Below are 547 nucleotides of genomic sequence, written 5' to 3'. Positions count from 1 at the left end.
TAATACATCCAGAAATTAGTAAAATGTTTAAAATAGTTACCCCACCTTAGGCATACTCTGAGCCCGCCACACACACTAGGATGAGACACATGGATGATTTAATACATCCAGAAATTAGTAAAATGTTTAAAATAGTTACCCCACCTTAGGCATACTCTGAGCCCGCCACACACACTAGGATGAGACACATGGATGATTTAATACATCCAGAAATTAGTAAAATGTTTAAAATAGTTACCCCACTTTAGGCATACTCTGAGCCCGCCACACACACTAGAGTGATAGGCCTGGGTCTTTTAAAACATCCAGAAAACCCACTTTTAAATTATAGGCGCACCGACATTTTTTACCCAAAAGATGGCAGCATTACTCCACCGTTTTCCTTTTTTTTCCCCATTCAAAATTATTACTGAGCTCCACAAACTGCCTTTTCTGTTTAAAATCTGTCCCCAAGCTATCTGATCCTTTGCCCGGCCACACAAAGCAGGCTTATAGGCCTGGTTGATTAAAAGTGGGACTTTGTCATTTAAATGAAAATTATTTTTGA

Source organism: Brachyhypopomus gauderio, unplaced genomic scaffold (genome assembly GCF_052324685.1).
Source record: "Brachyhypopomus gauderio isolate BG-103 unplaced genomic scaffold, BGAUD_0.2 sc283, whole genome shotgun sequence".
NCBI lineage: Eukaryota > Metazoa > Chordata > Actinopteri > Gymnotiformes > Hypopomidae > Brachyhypopomus > Brachyhypopomus gauderio.
The sequence above is the reverse complement of the archived record's forward strand: the minus strand, read 5'-3'. Positions refer to the sequence as shown.